We start from the raw sequence: 18254 nt of genomic DNA on the forward strand, positions 1-18254 counted from the left end.
CAGCTCTAATGTAAGTTGAAGGCGGGGTCCACAATAGGCTTTTACCTTCAGACTTCTAAAAGCTGTCTGTTAGGCATGATCCAAAAAGCTCCTTCCAACTGAAATGGTGGTGTAAAACTGCATTTGTCTGTGAGATATCAAAAACTATACATCAGTATCTGTTGAAAAATAAACCCCATGAGTACCCAACATAAAGACTGGAATCCCCATTAATCAGTTAACACAAGGGACACAAATAAGCTATGCATATTATTGAGAACAATAATACTTGTGTAGCTTCTACCTGAAATGTTGGTTCAAAAACCCAGAAGCCATCCCCAGCAGATAATGGGGCATGAGTACAGGGTGCTTTACATGGCCAAAAGCTGCTATCAAATACCACCATCTGCCCTTGCATCACAAGTCAAAGAATTGCATTAAGGCGTCTTTAATATTGATTTTCATACCGGATATGTGTACATTGGTTTGGCTAGAACATTTTAAAAATGTAAGCCCCGAGTCAGTAGTCCGATAACTGCAGAGTGAGCTAGAGGACGTATGAAACTAATTTGAGTAAAGCTAATCTTTATGAAAGTCGGCACTGAGTTCTAGTTAAAAATGCCCTGGGCCATGATGTAATGGAAAGGGGAAAATCGCTTTTATCAGAAATAAGATTTGCAGGGAATTTATTTAGGAAGAAGCAATGAACCTATGCAAACCTTTGCACATCGGATGGGAAATTGTTCTGTCCAAACTGATTAATGTCCATAGAACACAAGTCAAATGCTGGCGCTGGCTTTCGAGGGCATAATCAGTCAAAGGCTCCGAAAATCACAATGTGTTAATTAGTTAATCAAGTCCCGTGAGTTCCACAGAAAGCAGGTTATTTCTTTGCACACTGAAAATTGATAAATGAGTATGAACGCTTTGAGAGATACCTTCTCAGAGTTGAAACCGAGGCTGTACTGGGTGAGATAATGAACCAAAAGGAAACACTAACTATCATTTGCCGTTTAAAAGCCCTGTACTGCTTTTCAAACAGAAGCTAAACACCATGGGGCAGATTTACAAGCCCCTTGCGTCATCTTTACTACATCGTTGCGTCACTTCTGTGGCGCAGTGGCGTCGTAAACCATGCGCCACTATGCGACAGATTTACAACGTGATGCATCTAGTGAGATGTGTCAGGTATAATGGGGCAGATTTACAAGCCCCTTGCGCCTCATTTACGCGCCGCTGCGTCACTTTTGTGACGCAGCGGTGGCGCAAATCCTGCGCCATGGTGCGGGATACTTACAAGGTGACGCATCTGGGAGATGCGTCACGTTGTAAAGCCCTGCGCCACATGTAGGCGTTCCTGCGCAGGGGGGGGCGTTCCGGCTCAGGAACGCCTCCTAAAAGTGGCTGAGTTAAATCTACAAGATTTCACTCAGTCACTTTTAGGCCCAGGTTGCGTCAAAACCCTGCGCCTGCCTGAAGCAGGCGTAAGGATTGACGCAGCATTAACAAGATAGGGCCCCCAGACCATTGCTGTAGCTGCGTCGCACTTGCGACGCAACTTCAGCAATGCGCCACTTTTACGGCACAGATGCGTCACGCATCTGTGCCGTTTTTGCCCCATGGTGCGCCGCATTGTAAATGCGGCGCATCCATGGTGGAGGAGTTGTGGCGCACAATAACTGGCGCATCTCTGCTGATATGCAGGGATGCGCCAGTTATTGTAAATATGCCCCAATATATGCAGGGTGGCCGTTCCGTCGCAAGGAAGCCCCGTAAAAGTGACGCAGTGAAATCTACAAGATTTTACTGAGTCACTTTTACGTCCCCACTGCGTCAAAACCTTATGCCTGCTTGTAGCAGGCGTAAGGAGTCATGCAGCAGTGCAAGTATAGGATGCCCCTGAGCAGTGCTGGAGTTGCATCGCACTTGAGAGACGACTCCAGCACTGCCTCACCTATACGCTGACAGATGCGTCACGCATCATCTCTCCTTGCGCCACGGTGCGGCGCATTGTAAATGCGGCGCATCCATGGTGGCGTAAGGGGTTCCTAACGTCACTCAAAATAACTGGTGCATCCCTGAAGATCTGCAGGGATTTGCCAGTTATTGTAAATCTGCCCCTATGGGGGCAGATTTACAAGCCCCTTGCGTCACTTTTTTGCCGCTGTTGAGTCACTTTTGTGACGCAGCGGCGGCGTAAATGTTGCAAACCATTTACAACGTGACGCATCTAGGGAGATGCGTCACGTTGTAAAGCCCAGCGTCACATCATATCTGCGCCAGGTACAATGTAATCAGGGTGGGCGTTCCCATGTACAAAGCCACGTAGAACTGGTGCAGTGAAATTTACAAGATTTTACTGCGTCACTTTATGCCTGCACTGCGTCAAAATCCCTACGCCTGCTCAGATCAGGCTTAAGGATTGATGCAGAGCATTTTACATGGGACCTACCTATGTTTTCTGGCGCATTGCTGGAGTTGCGTCACTTTTGTGACAAGCTCCAACAATGCGTCACTTTTAATCCTATGCAGATGCGTCAGTTCCTTGTAAATCTACCCCCATGTTTATGCTACCTACAGAGGTCCTTTCTTTAACCTTAACTAAGGTGGTCGAGAGATTCTTGTCACCCTCCTTCCCAGGCGAATACGATGTAAAAAATATGGTTATGCAAACTATCAGTTAGAAAAAAATTCAAAGATTAAATCAATGTGCCTATAATTTAAAGATGTATTCCTTTTTGGACAAATGGTGGAAGAGAACACGATTTGGTATTATTAGGAAGGCAAATAGAAGGAATCTCATTACTAAATTAACATTGCATCAGTTTCCATTATTAAGTTATTTTATCACAAATATTGCAAAAGGGCAAAGGAAGTTGGACTTAAATCTGTATGACCTTAAGGACAAGACAAGGAAAATGCACTGTAATTCGTCCTACAAAATAAGATTGGAAGGGGCAGCATGTCAACATCAATCAATCAATCAATCAATCAATCAATCAATCAATCAGGGGTTTTGTATAACGCAGCTACTCATCTGTGAGGGTCTCAAGGCACTGGGAGTGTGGCGGCTCCATAGGGTGCTGAGGACATCTGAAGAGCCAGGTCTATAGGTTCTTCCTGAACTGGAGCAGAGTAGGGCTTTGCCGGAGGTGGAGGTCGTTCCAGGTCTTGGCTGCGAGGTAAGAGAAGGACTTTCCACCCATTCTAGTCTTGTAGATGTGTGGCATAGTGACAAGAAGAGGTCGGCTGATCGGAGGTTTCTCTTGGGTTTATGAAAGGAGCAGCAGTTGTTTAGGTATGCTGGTCCGATGTTGTGGAGGGCCTTGTATAATTGAGTGAGGAGCTTGAAGGTTATTCTTCTTTCAATGGGGAGCCAGTGGAGGTCACGGAGGTGTTGGGTGACGTGGTTGTGGCTGGGCATGTCTAGGATCAGTCTGGCTGCGGCGTTCTGGATGGTCTGGAGCTTGCAAAGGGGTTTTTGTTGGTTCCGGCATAGAGGGCGTTGCCGCAGTCCAGTCTGCTAGTGATGAGGGCATGTGTGACCATTTTTCTGGATTCAGAGGGAATCCATCTGAATGTTTTCAGGAGCACATAGAGGGTGTTGAAGCAGGCTGAGGATACAGCGTTGATCTGTCAGTTGATAGTGAGTAATGAGTCCAGTATGATGTTGAGGTTCCGTACATGATCTGTCGGGGTGGGGGGGTTCCGAGGGCGGAAGGCCAGCAGGTGTTGTCCCATACTGAGGGGGTGGAACCATGGATGAGGACTTCTGTTTTCTTGAAGTTGAGTTTCAGGCAGCTGTCCTTCAGCCAGGTGGTGACAGCTTTCATGCCTTCTTGGAAGTTGTGCCCGGTGATGTTGGGTTCCTTTGTGAAGGAATGAGGATGAGCTGGGTGTCGTCGGCGTAGGAGATGATGTTGAGCCTGTGGTTTCCCGAAGATGGCTGTGAGGGGGTCCATGTAGATGTTGAAGAGGGTGGGGCTGAGGGAGGATCCCTGGGTTACTCTGCATCTGGTCTTTGTTGGTTCTGAAAGATAGGGCAGGAGTCTGACTCACTAAGCTCTGCCTGTGAGAAATTAGCGTATTCATTCGAGGGCCTTTCCTTGGATGCTGGCGTCGTGGTGTCCAGTAAGCAGCAGGAGATGGTGTCGAAGGCAGCTGAGAGGTCCAGGAGGATGAGGGCTGCTGTTTGGCCCTGGTCGAGGAGGGCGAGGATGTCGATGGTGACGGTGTAAAGGGCTGTCTCGGTGATGTGTTTGCTGCGGATCCCGGATTGGGAGATATCCAGGACATTGTTGGCTTTGATTAAGTTTGCTAGCTGGGTGTTGACGACCTTTTTGATGACCTTGGCTATGAATTGAAGCAGTGAGATGGGTCTGAAAATCTTGAGGTCCGTCGGGTCTGTGGAGGGTTTCTTCAGGAGGTGGTTGACTTCGGCGTGTTTCGAGTCGAATGTGGCGGTCTCGAGGGAGCAGTTGATCGTCCGTCGTAGTTTGGTGCGATGGCTGTGGTGGCTCTGTGGAAGATATGGGGTGGACAGGGGTCTGAGGGTGTCCCAAAGTCAATGCTCTTCATGGTCTTTAAGGTGTCTTCTGTCTTGAGTGGGGTCCTAGTGAATAGGGTCTGTTGGGTGGTGTCACTGGGGGTGGGGGCTGAAGCAATGCAGCGGTTCTGATTGTCGAAGTTGTTGTAGAACGTCTTAATTTTGAGGCAAAAAAAGGTACTGAAACTATTGCAGAGGTCTTGGGAGGGAGGGAGGGATGTCTGTTCTTTCGCTGACTGATTTGGAAAATTCCTGGATGATTGAGAAGAGTTCTTTGGAGTTGTGGGTGTTTGTAAGGATTCTGTCTTGAAGTAAGTTCTTCTTTGTGGATTTGATGAGTTGGGGTGTGCTGTGGTGGCTGTTCTGTAGGCGTTGCACCTTTCTGGGTTTTTGCTGTTCCTCCATGTTTATTCAAGTAGTCGGCAGGATTGCTTGGATTCTTGGAGTGCAGAGGTGAACCAGCTTGCTTTCTTGATGTGTCATCTTGTAGCTTTATTGAGGGGAGCGAGTGTGTCTGCGCAGTTAGTGATCCAGGTGTTGAGGTTGCGTGCTGTGGTGTTGCTGTCTGACATCGTTCGAGGTGGAGGTGGGGCACTAGTGAGGGTGGAGGTGAGCTGTTCTTCAGTGACTTTGTTCCAGCTTCTGCGAGGAGGCAGTGCACATGCTTGTGTACGGTGGGTTTTCAGAAGGAGAAATGGATTCTGTGATGGACCGTCCAAAGAAGTTCTGTGGTGTGGCTATAGGAGGCGCTGTTGCCTCCTGCGAAGACGGGGCGAGTGTGTGTCCTGCTGTGTGCATGGGGGCGGTGACAAGTTGCTTCAGTCCAATGTTGGTGAGGTTCTCTAGGAGGGCGGTGGTTTGGGGTCGTCGCGGTTGTTCGGGTGGAAGGTTAGGTCTCCGAGTAGTATATAGTCTGTGGAGGAGAGGGAGTGGGGTGCGATGAGGTCAGCAATGGTGTCGGTGAGGGGAGTGTGGGGCCAGGCCATCTGTAAATGAGGGTTCTGCAGAGAGTTGTTTTGGGGTTGGTCTGGATCAGGAAGTGGAGATGTTCTATGGGGGTCGTAGCATCGTCCAGGTCAGTGGTTGACATGCGGAGGGAGCGTTTGTTGACAAAGGCGATGCCTCCGTCTGGGCAGGTGGAGCGGTCTTTTCTCAGGATCTTGTATCCGTTGGGAATTGAGATAGCGATGTTCGGCGCTGAGTTGGCGTTGGTCCCGGTTTCTGTGAGGAGGGCGATGTTTGGCATGTTTGTGTTGAGGAGGTACCAGATTTCTATGGTGTGCCTGTGTAGGGAGCACATGTTGGGGAGGATGCAGTTCAGTGGTTTGTGTGCAATGATGTCTGGTAGGCTGGGGGCTGCTGCTGGGATTTGGAGGTGGGTGAAGGTGCAGTGGCAGTGTCATCAGGAGATCGGGCCTTGGGTGTCACTTGGTGTAAAAAGCTGGCAGTTGTTGCTGCTTAAGGGGTTGAGAGTGCGGAGGGTGCTGGATTCATAAATGGAGGCAGGTTTGAGGACCAGAGTCCCTGGTGCTGGTCATGGTCGGGTCATGGAAGGCCACAGACAGGCTTGCCTTTTGCATGACTTTGGCACACCAGTGAAGCGGATGCCATTAAGTAGGTTTTGGGGAGGGCTGAAAGGACACGCTGGAGGGGAAAGGGGCAGCAGCAGGGGGGACAGCGATAAATAGGGAGAAGAGAGCAAACAGAGAGCAAATAGAGAAAAAAGAGTGCAAACAGAGAAAAAGGGAGCAAGAAGAGAAAAAAGAGGGCACAGAAAAAGCCAAGAGAAGCGAACAGCAGACGAGCAGGGTGCTCTCCTACTGGACCACCAGGGATGAGGCGCAGGCAGGAGCCTACGGGTGCAGGTGGGCCTCGAACCTATGGCCAAACAGAGAGCCCAAGGCTCACTGGGCACCACTTAAAGGTGAGCTGTGCGAGGGGATAGCTGACCAGTTCAGTGGTCTAGCTCTCCTTGCCACGCAGCCACCACAATTAAGCAGGGGTCGAGGAGGGTGGGAAGGACTCACTGGAAGGGGGAGGGGCTGCGGGGTCAGCAGCAGCACGAAAACTGCAGAGAATAAGAGCAAACAGAGAAAAAAGAGAGCAAACATAGAAAACTGGAGCAAAAAGTGAAAAAGGAGAGCAAACAGAGAAAAATGGAGCAAGAAGAGAAAAAAGGCGGCACAGAAAAAGCCAAGAGAGGTGGAACAGCAGAAATGCAGAGTGCTCTCCCACTGGACCACCAAGGATGAGGCACAGGCAGGAGCCTGTGGGTGGAGGAGGGCCTCTAACCTCCAGCCAAATGGAGAGCCCAGGGCTCACAGGCCATCACTTACAGGTGGAGCTGCACTGGGTGTGAGTTGACCATGTCAGTGGTCTGTCTCTCCTTGCTAAGCAGTGGCGCCCATTAAGTAGGGGTCGAGGGAGGGCGGGAGTGGGAAGGACATGCTGGAGGGGGAGGGGGTGCGGGGGCAGCAGGGCAGGAAGTGCGATAAATGGACAGAAGCGAGCAAACAGAGAACAAACAGAGAAAAAGGGAGCCAAAAGAGGGCACAGAAAAAGCCAAGAGAGGCAGAAGAGCAGAGTGGTCTCCCACTGGACCACCAGGGATAAGGTGCAGGCAGGAGCCTGCAGGTGGAGGAGGACCTCGAACCTACGGCCAAATGGAGAGCCCAGGTCTCACATGGCAGCACTTAATGGTGGAGATGTGCGGGGGAGAGCTGATCAGGTCAGTATGCATTATGACGTAGACTGTGTTTGTTAACCTCAAGTGAACCAATATTCCTTGTAAATTAACTAATTTCCTGAAGAGAATATTAAGGATAAGGAGTATAATCTTTAATTTAGCTGAGTAAACAATCTGTGGCTGCTGACAAGAATGCCAACATGGAGAATGAATAGAACACTAACGCCCCGATTGCGAGTTGCATGGTACTTGAGGGGTGGTAAAGCTACACCTGTAAAAAACAGTATGGTGTGGTAACATCCCACCAGTACATGCAATTACAAGTTTATACCCATTGAATATGGATTAACTGTGTTTGCCAATCTTTATTTTACCAGAGTGGGAGGAGATATGACCCAGTGATTAGAGCTGCTAGTGTTAGAACCGGGGCGAGGTTCTGGGGACCCAAGTTTGAATCCTGGCCTCGTCGCTTGATTTAACATTGTGTTATTCTGGGCAAACCACTTCATCTAACTATGTCAAAAAATGTAAAAGTGTGTTGGTGTAACTCCGCACATGATGCTGTAGATCATCTCCTAACCATCCGCAATGTACAGCACTTCGTTGCATCTGAACTTGGTTTCTGCTATATAAATACAACTACCTACATAGGGAATTCCATGCAGTATTTCTTTTTCCATGAGAATTATTGCTCACATTTACTACATGCTTAGACCAGATGATAAATGTGAGGGGGAGCTACATCAAGGCAAAGGGAGGATGGTGGGAGGCAGGGGAGAATGTTGTCTGGCAAGGTCCCCATGCGCCATGGCTTAGGGTTGGGTAGAAGCAAGAAAAAAATAAGGGTTCATAAAGGAATATTATGAGCTGAATTTTCCTGCCTGTTGGTCCCACAGCCAGCAATTCCAGGTGCTGAGAAATGACCCACTCCTAATTAAGTAGAGAGGAATTCCGTATGAGAATTCTGCTGCACTCAACTCATAATTGGCTGTCACTGTGTTCCTATGTTTTATGCTAGATAAAATAGAATGCAATTTGAAATCTACAGTAGCTCATACTCGAGGACACGGCTGGCTGCTTGACAGACGGATCACATCGTTAAGCGAGTTTGCCTAATTGGATCAAATTAAGATCCTATACAAGTTTGGAGCTGGAATACTTGACTCTAACAGTGGATATTGTCTATTGTTTATTGTGGGTTTGAAACATTTCTGCCTGAGATATTGGAGCCTTGAGAAAGTCGAGGGACAAATTCCCATTGTTTGCACCGAAACACGTGTTGGCTGACAAAACAATTTATGAAGTAACGGAAGAAAAAGAATAAAGGGAAAAAAAAGGATTATGAATACTGTGTTTCTATTTTGTGCACACTATTATGCATTACTATTGTTTATACTTTGCAGACGTGTGCTGAGGAGTGCATGTATCTGTTGTGTTGGCCTCGGCCACATCTTTTGGGGAGGTTGGTCGTTCTCCTCACCTTACAGCACCGTCCTCCGACACTGTTTATGACAAATATATGTGTGACTTCTCCTAGTGGCGCCATTATACCTAGTATATTACCACTGATCATTAGAGTCTTGAAATCTACAATGCATGTGTCAATTTTAAAATGAGGATTATTAAGGTCAGGGCCATGTCTTGTCATGTTATGTGAATTTATAGAGTTCGGATAATCACCCATGGTGGTATCCAGCCGCTGAGTAGGGCAGGCTCGAGGGGGCAGAACGAGATCATGCCAGTCTCATCTGGAAGAGCCTTGTCTTGAGCTTCCTTTCAAGTTCATGAGGCAAGGGTAGGTTATGAGGGGTGTGGGGAGGTCATTCCAGGTCTTGGCTGCAAGGTATGAGAAGGAGCATCCTCTGCTTCTGGTCTTCTTGACGTGAGGGAGGTGTGCTCTTGCATGGGATGCAGATCAAAGATGTATGGTGGGTTGTTAGAAGTTGAGGCTGTAGTTGGAGTAAGCTGGGCCAGTGTTGTGGAAAGCTTTGTAGGCATGGGTGAGTAGCCTGAACTTACATCTTTTTTGGACTGGGAGCCAGTGGAGATCATTGAGGTGTGGAGAGATGTAGTTATTTTGCAGGATGTTCAGGATGAGCCTAGCGGCGGTGTTCTGAGTGGTTTGGAGTCAGTTTAGGATATGGGCTTGGATTCTGATGTAGAGGGTGGGTCCGTACTCAAGTCTACTTGTGATAAGCGCCTGGGTGCCATTTGTCTGGTGTTCAGTGGGACCGGCTTGAAAATCCTGCGTATCATCTGCAGAATGTGGAAGCATTATGAGGAGACCACGTTGATCTGTCTCCTCATGGAGATGTTGGTGTCCAGGATGATCCTTAGGCTCTTAGCATGGTCTGCAGGAGTGGGGGGTAAGATCAGAGGGCACCAAGAGGTGTCCAAGGGGGAGTGGTTGTTGTCAGAGATAAGGACTTTGGTTTTATCTGTGTTGAGTTGTTTTTCATCCAAGCAGCAATGTTGCTCATGCAGTTGGTGAAATGTGCTTTGCTGGTGCTGGTTGAGTTAGTAAGGGAGTGGATGAGCTGTGTTGCATTGTCGTAGGATACTATGTTGATGGCGTGGGCTCAGACGATATCTGCAAGAGGTGTCATGTAGACGTTGATGAGTGCTGGGCTGAGCGATGACCCTTGAGGGACTCCGCAGATGACTTTCTTGGGTTCTGAGGTGTAGAGGGAAGTCTAACTCTTTGAGTTCTGACCAAGAAGGAATAGGATATCCACTTGGGTGCCAGTCTGTAGGTACCCAAGTGCCTACATTTTCTGATCAGTGACTTGTCGGAGACTGTATCAAAAGCTGCAGATAGGTTGAGGAGGATGAGTTCAGGCATTTTTCTAGTTCAAGGATGCATCGGATGTCATCGGTCTCTGCCAAGGCGGCGCCTCTCACCCCGCCACGAGGCCGACGCCGTTCTCCTGACCGGAGTTGCCTGTGATCCTGTGCACCTGCCGTACCCCGGCCTGCTGGGCCCGAACCCGTTAGGCCCGCCCCTGCGCAGCCAGGCCACACTGATCACCTGCCGACACCGGCGTGTGTCACGGAGGGCCCACCACGTGCCGGCGCAAGCTCCAAGCCCGAGGCCCGTTACACTGGCAGCCTTCTGAGACCATCACAGCCTCCGCGACACAGGCCCGCTTTACTCCTTTCTCATTGACGTACTCTATTGCTGCCTCCGGACTACACTATGGTCAAGTAGGTCACACATTTGGAACTGAGTCTTGATTACACGATGGCAGAGTACATATGTTCATATAAGATTTTATATCAGTGTACTCCCTTCGATGTGGTGCCACCAACTCTGTGCATGGCATTCTTACGACACGTCTGTTGTCCCCTGCTGACTACTGCCTTCGGCCTACACTACGGACAAGTAGGTCACACATTTGGAACTGAGTCTTGATTACACCATGGCAGTGAACATTATTTAAAGCAAAGTTTATGTCACTATACTCCCTTCGATGTGGTGCCACCAAGTCTGTGCATAGCATTACAACCACATGTGTCTGTGGGCCTACGCGGACTACTGCCCTCGGCCTACGCTGCACATGAGTAGGTCACAGAATTGGAACTGAACATCGATTATTCAAAGGCAGAATACATATCATCACATGCAAGGAGAGGCGTAAGAGGATGACGCGTTGCTGTCCAGAGGGAATAGGATCATCATTACGGACGTGATTGAACACTACCGACAACTGCCCTGGTGTCACTAACTCTGTGCATCGTGAGACAATGACATGTGGCTGTGGGCCACTGCTGACCGCTGCCTCCGGCCTACACTGTGGTCCAGTAGGTCACAGAGTCTTGATTTAACGATGGCGGAGTTCATATCAGTGTACCGGCATCATCGCAGACTGCATCCCCTCTCAGGCCCGGTGCCACTAAGACTGTTCCCTGACATTCATGGACAATCACTGGTCATACATTGGTGGCATCTAAGTCTATGAACTAGGAGGTAGTTTTCATCCTCATGTAACTGATACCGAATTGGTGGTGAAAACGAGGATGTCGCTTTCCACTCCACCATTTGCTGCTTCCGGATAACATCATACCTTCCGCATCATGACCTGGAGGACACCTTCCTCTGTCCCCCTTGAGCCTCTGCCACATTCACCTTTGACATCGATGAGGACCAGCTGACTGCGCGTGGACCTACCTCAGTGCACTGCAAGTCACCGTCCCGACCGCTGTGCATCCGGAGCCACTAACTCTGTGCTGGTCAGGTCCGGGACCCCTTCTTCTGAGATATTGGATGGCCTCTGAGACGATGGCCTTGGGGTCATCAGCACCATGTGGTTGTGGCCCTGCACTGTCCGCTGCCTCCGGCCTCAACTGCGGTCCACCAGGGCTCACACATCAAATCGAGTCCTGACTGGCCCGGACGTCGCTTCACCGCAGGAGGCACACCCCACCATTGACAGGACCACCCCAAACCGTCATCTGCCAGAGTTGAAACAGTGGTCCTGACAGACTTGCGGAGTTGCTCACACCTGTCATGGATGCCATGATCGGACTGATAACCTGCTCGGCACTCCAGGTGCCACTAAATCAGTGCACCACAAGCCATCATCCGTTACTGATTGAGTTTTGTGCTGTGGAGAGGTTGAGCAGAAATGTCACCTCAAGCAGTGTGGGAGACCTGGGACATTGATGAGGAAGATGATGCAGGTCTAACACACCCCATTGCATCAGCATCAGGAATATCTCGAAGGGACACAATCCGAGACTTTTTCTTCACATGAGCGCGCTCAGCTCTAGTGCCCCAACCTCAGTGCACTGCAACTCACAGACACTTCTGTTTGCATGTTGGGTGTCCTCTGGACTTTCTCTGGCTCCCTCCATGTTGCTCAGCAGTTGACTCTGCTATGCAGGTGTTTTCAGTTTCTGTTGCACTGGTGTCCACTGTTCAAGTGGTTGCCAGTACCAAGCACTCTGTGCGGGCTGGCTCACCCCACACACATCCAGCACAGGCATCACTGTACATGTGGCCCTGCCAATAAAGGGGCTGGGCGCACATGCCCGTAGCCAGTTCAACATAATATCTGCATGTGTCCCTGTGGTCTTGTTGTATGCATGAGGGCCCTCGGCCCTACACATTACATTGTGCTGTGTACAACAGATGCAGACATGTCACCGCAGGCAGTGGGTTAGAGCTTGGACATGTAGCTTTGTCGTCATCCACTCAATTCGTAAGAGGAGTGACCTGGGCTGTCGTACGCAGAGCCAACACGGGTGTGTGACTGCTATTTGCATGCCCCTGGGCATGGTTCTGTACTGTGAATGGGCATCTGCATGTGTTTATTGCAGTGTTGGTCTCCTTTGTGGGGTGAAGGTGGTCCCTGAAGGGTAATAGACACCAATGTATGTGATCTAGTGCGCTTTCCATGGGTTTAAACCCCACCCACACCTGTTTGGCCACCTCCTTTTGGCGTGCTGACACATGGCATTGAGGTGCCATGGGTGGGTGGGTGAAGTGTTGTGAGCCAGCTGTGCTTGCGGGTGCTTCCTGCTGTGTGGTCTGTTGCAGGCTCTGTGTTCTGCTCTAAGTAGCTTGGCTGCCCGGGACCTGGTGGTGGGTTGCGTGGGATGTCCATGGGCTGTTGTAGGGCGTCGGTGTCGAAGGTGTGGTGGTCCTCTCTGGCATCACAGATGTGTTGTCTTCTGTGATCTGCTGGAGGTGTTGTGTGCCCCTCTGCAATGTGAAGGGGAGATGCATGTTGACATTGTGTTGACATGTATGTTGGCGCATTGTTCTGGTTTACATGCAGACTGTATGACAATGTAAATTGTGACTGTTTGTGAGGTGCTGAATACTGCTGCGGACAGTGTACATTTAGACTACATGATGGATGCGAGGTCGTACCCATACATTTCCATTTCACAGTTTCCTGCTCTGTCAGATATAGTAGGCATGTTTCTGTGCGTGTGCGGAGCCAGTTGTGTCCTGTTCTGCAGTGTCGTCTTTGCGTATGGTACCATGTTGTCGTCAATGTGGGTGTGCTGTTCTTGCTATGTGTGTGTGCTGCAGTGTACCAAGGGGATCAGGGACATGATCCAGGGTAATTGTGGGTGTGCAGTGTACTACACCTCGTTGTGCATGTGTGCCATTGTGCCCATCTCCCCCCGTCCCCCCAGTCCCTGGTCGTTACTCACTCTGTTGATGTTGTGTCAGGCCCTCTCGAGCTTTGTCCGTACTCCCTACTCCTTGCACCGTCTCCTCACTGATGACTGTGGCCTCAGTTTCCTCCAGCTCCTCCTAAAGCGCAGGACTGCCACCTCCTGTCGCTGTTGCAGCCTTCCTGTTGGCAGAGGGTTTGTGTCTGATTTAGGTTGTCACATCCTGCCAGCGCCTCTTGGGCTCCTCGATTGGCCTCCTCGGCACTCCGACTGCATTCCAGGTGGTCTACTTTTGGGTCAGTTGATGGTAGTGTTCAGTCACCTCCGTGACACTGATCTGGTTTTGCTGCGGACCGCACCCCGTCTTCCTCTCCCTCTTCTCCTCGGCCGTTCCTGCCCGGTTGTTCCTTACTGGTGGTGTGGGGGGATTGTGGGGTTTGCGTTGGCCTCTGCGCTTGGTCAGGGTGCATCCATGTTGCTGCTTGCTTTGGCCTGTTTCTGGTGTGTTGTTTCTGTGGTTTTTAGGGTGCATTTTCCCACCAGGCTTGTGGGATTTGCAGGCCTTTGACTGGTTTACCGCTGCTTTTTGTACCGCGATTGGCCTCATCGTATGATTTTTTGCGTTCGCGTTTCGCATTTTTGCAGCGTGGCATTGATTTTAACGCAGACATTTGATGCGTTATCTGGACACAATCGAATGGTACCGCCGTGTTGAGAATGCTTGGTTAACACGGCGTAATTTTCCCACGATAGACTGCGATGTTGAGGGTTGCGTTAAGTAACTTTTACGATGGTTATCACACATTCTTGATAATATACCCCAAAGTGTGGTAAAATATTTTTACCAACTTGTGATTTAAGTCTATAAAGAATGAAGGGGCATATCAGCAAGGGGCCGCAATAGAATTATCGCCGCTTTGGCGTCTGTTTTCGGGCGAAAAGCGGCGATAATTCTATTGCACTATCAGCAAAGACACGCTAGCGCGTGTTCTCATGCCTCAGCACCCTTTCCCTTAACGCCCAGCTTTGCATCTCTAATGAGATGCAAAGCGGGCGTTCCTCACCAGAATAAAGTGGGACATGTCACTAACTGACATTTCTCCTAATATTAATCTGCACGCTAACCTGCACAGCGATAAGAAAAGTAGCTCTAACCGCGCTTATCGCTACTTTCCTTACGCCTGGTTTCAATCTGACTTAGCCATTATATCCAATGGAAGGTGGATATTATGGCTAAGTCTGTCCTGCCCTATCATCAAGCTGTCGCCTTTCGCTGTGCGATTATCGCTGGATTTCCAGCGATAATCACACGTTTAGCAGCTATCGCTTGGATTTCTATCGCTTTGGAGATAAGGGTCGCTGATAGCTCACTATCTCAGCGATAAAATCCAGCGATAGCCGGCGATAATTATGCTTGCGCTAAGCACGCAAAGCGATAATTATCTCCGGCTGTTGCTGATATGCCCCAATGGTCTTTGACTGTAGAAATTACCCGTTTTACAAATCCTCTCTTTAGCGCTCAGGTAACAAAGTGGATCTGATAGCAAATATGATTTACAATTGTATGTTACACCAGTGTTGGAAGAAATATTGTCTAACAGAAATATGGTTCAGAAGTATAATTTACAAATACATTGCTCCTTTGGTTTAGATTTTTAAATTAACTCCAATGGGGAAATATTCTTTTAAATAACATTCAGGAAACAACATTTCCGTCTGACCATAGTTCAGTTACACTATTCATGTACCATACAAGATAGACAAGATTTAATTACCTTTTAAAGAGTCAGGACTTACCAAACGGTTGACAAAAGGTTTGAGCCTGCTTCTCTCTTCAATATAGGTGATAGAGAGTCACTGCTTGCCAGGTTTTGGGGAATGGCTGCAGTGCTCACCAGGAAAGTGATGTATATTGTTCGCTCATCGTAATCTCTGACTTGTGCATGGTTAGAGTTCTGACTAATTCGAAATGTCCAGTGGACATTTATTACCTCTGTTCCCTTAATGACAGATTTCCCAATTCACGATGGCTGTCATAGACTTCCGGGTTGATGGTACTTCACTTCCAGGCTAAAGGTGGTTTTGACAGTGTATAAGCCATTACTGCCTTCTAATCTGTGCCTGGCAACATCCGTAGTTAGTGGATTGTTTCACTACATACTAGTTTGCTCCCCTGGTTCCTTCTTTACATCTTTGCATCATGTGCTGTTCCGCTTTGGGGCCCTATGTAACTATGTGTTAATTATCTCTACACAGTATTTGCAGTCTTACAAGTAAAATCCAGTCACCAACTTCCATCTGATCCAAGTTTCCCTCTGGACTAATGGTGGTAAGTGACTTTGCGTTACCTCGAATACTGTGAAGCGTTTATTGTGGTATACATGTATTTCTTACTTGACAGGAAGTGGGGTGCTTCTGAATTACTTACCCGAGATGCTAGAGCGAAGTTGTTTTCTCTTGCCTATTCTAACTCTATTAACCCGTATCCTTCATATCCAATTTGTGTAGTACAAACACGGTTGACAGCATTAGGAAACGGAGAGGATTGTGGATAATTCTGTGCAGTTCTTTAATCAGGTATGAGGTAGCGAGGTAATAGTCATTATACAAAGTGCAATGAATAGGTTTGCCGATTTGAACACATTTCAGGCTTGGAGACTATTGCTATGATTACTTACCGGTAATCCCCATTACTCTTAGTTCTACTCGTCCTCGACCCAGTCATCACTAATGAGGTATTCCACAAGACAGGAAACAAAACAGGAAACGCTTTTTAGGCTCCACCCACCCTCCCGTCAGGGGCTATAAGAACCCAGCCAACCAAAAGCACATCCTGACATACCAAGCAACAAAGGCCTGGACAGGGAGGGCGGGCGGGAAGTATGACTGGGTCGAGGACGAGTAGGACTAAGAGTAATGGGGATTACCGGTAAGTAATCATAGCATTACCTCTACGTCCCTCGTCCTCGACCCAGTCATCACTAATGAGGCATACCAAAGCACCCCCAACAACAGGCCTTTGGCAAACCACACAGAAAACAGAGACCGAACACAAAGAGGCGTGCAGCAAAAAATAGTTTAATGAAAAACACAGAATCAGGGAGGCGGAACAACCTCCACAGCACGCAACACACCACAACCGAAATTCGGTCGGTCAGACAGAGCACAATTCAAGCGATAGTGCCTCACAAAAGTAGACTCAGAGGCCCACGTCCCAGCCCGACAGATTTCATCAAGGGAAACCCCATGAAAAGCAGCCCAGGAAGCAGAAACACCCCTAGTGGAACGGGCCTGAACACCAGAAGGGCAAGGCAAACCAGATCCCTGATAAGCCAAAGAAATAACAGACTTGATCCAGCGACCAAGAGTAAGCCGAGACGCAGCTTTACCCTGACCAGCCAAACCAAAAGTCACAAAAAGGGAGTCCGAGGAACGGAACCCCGCAGACCGTGCAACATAAAGGGATAAAGCACGCCGCACATCCAAAGAGTGAAGCAACAACTCAGCAGGGGAAGAAGGAGAAGGACAGAAAGAAGGAAGAATCAACTCCTGAGAGCAATGAAACTTAGAACGAATCTTGGGAACAAAACCAGGATCCAAAGAAAGGACCACCGCGTCATCCAAGAAACGCAAAAAGGGGGGAGAACAACGCAAAGCAGTGAGTTCACCCAACCGCCTGGCAGAAGTCACAGCCACCAAAAACGCCACCTTAAAAGAAAGAAATTTAAGGTCCACCGACTCCAATGGCTCAAAAGGAGCAGACTGCAGAGCACCCAAGACCAAAGAGAGATCCCAAGGAGGAACCGTAGAGCGAGAAGAAGGAGATGACAGAGAGAAACTCCGGAACAAACGGGAAACCAACAAACCATCCGCAGGAGGAAGAGAAGCTGGATCCCGGAAAGCCCGAAGAGCAGCCCACTGGCCCCTCAGAGTAGACAAGGCATATTTCTTCCGAAGCCCATCCAGGAAAAACTGCAGAATGGAAGCGATAGGACAAGAGACAGGAGAGAGACCAAGCCCCGCACACCAAGAGGAGAAAGAAGCCCAATGTTTAGAGTAGGAGGACAAAGTGGAACCCCTACGAGACCCTTGCATCACAGTGATGAGGTGATCAGGCAAACCCCGGACCCCAAGCGACAACCGTTCAACCTCCAAACCGCCAAGGTGAGAGGGACCAGGAGGGAAGGGGAGGGGGACCTCAGGGGAGACGGATAACGTGGCAGAATCCAAGGAGGGCCCACCGCCAGGTTCAACAACAAAGGGAACCAGGACCTCCGCGGCCAGTGAGGTAAGACCGCTACCACCTGGGCACCCAACCTCTGGACCTTCAGCAAGAAGGCAGGAATCAGGGGGAAGGGGGGAAAGGCGTACAGCAACCAAGGAGGCCACCGAAGAGACAACGCCTCCACCCCCCAAGCACCCAACTCCGGGGTCCGAGAACAAAACAGGGGGAGTTGAGCATCCGCCCGGGAGGCAAACAAGTCCAGCAGGGGAGTCCCGAACCTCCGACAGATCAACCGGAACACCCTGGGGGAGAGACACAGGGAGAGGGAAGATGGAAACCTGCGACTCAAGGCGTCCGCCACCACATTGTCTACCCCCCGGATATGCTGAGCCGAGAGAGCCAGAAGATGACGCTCTGCCCAACCTGCAATCGCACAAGCCACCAAATTCAAGGAAGGGCTGCGAGTACTGCCCTGGTGGTTGATGTAAGCCACAGTCACGGTGTTGTCCGACCTCACCAGGACATTGCACCCCAGCAGACGGGAATGGAAGAAACGAAGAGCCCTGGCCACAGCAGACAGTTCCCTCCAATTGGACGAGCGACGGGACTCCATCCGGAGCCAGCGAGCCTGAACAGACCACTGGCCCAACGTGGCCCCCCAACCGGCCGCACTGGCATCCGTCGTCAAC

Source organism: Triturus cristatus, chromosome 8 (assembly GCF_964204655.1).
Source record: "Triturus cristatus chromosome 8, aTriCri1.1, whole genome shotgun sequence".
In the NCBI taxonomy this organism is placed as follows: domain Eukaryota; kingdom Metazoa; phylum Chordata; class Amphibia; order Caudata; family Salamandridae; genus Triturus; species Triturus cristatus.